Raw genomic sequence first — 289 nt, forward strand, 5'->3', positions numbered from 1 at the left:
CGCTTGCTTGCAGCAGTCTTCAGCCCTCCCAATTTGTCATTTTTACTCTTGATTTTATTTTATTTTTAAAATTCTCGAGAGAGGAGGAGGAGATCGATGAAGGTCTCAGATCTCAAATCGATCTCTCTTTCTCTCTCTAGAACGAGGAGAGAGAGATTGGGGGGGGGGGGAGACTTACAGAGAAAAGAGAGCTAATTTTGCTCTCGGGATTTCTTCTTCAAAATTTGGGGATTAATTAATAGGTTTAGTTTAGACAAAAGAGAGGAAGCAAACTGACCCAAGTAGACGA

The sequence above is a fragment of the Asparagus officinalis genome, chromosome 8, assembly GCF_001876935.1.
Source record: "Asparagus officinalis chromosome 8, Aspof.V1, whole genome shotgun sequence".
NCBI lineage: Eukaryota > Viridiplantae > Streptophyta > Magnoliopsida > Asparagales > Asparagaceae > Asparagus > Asparagus officinalis.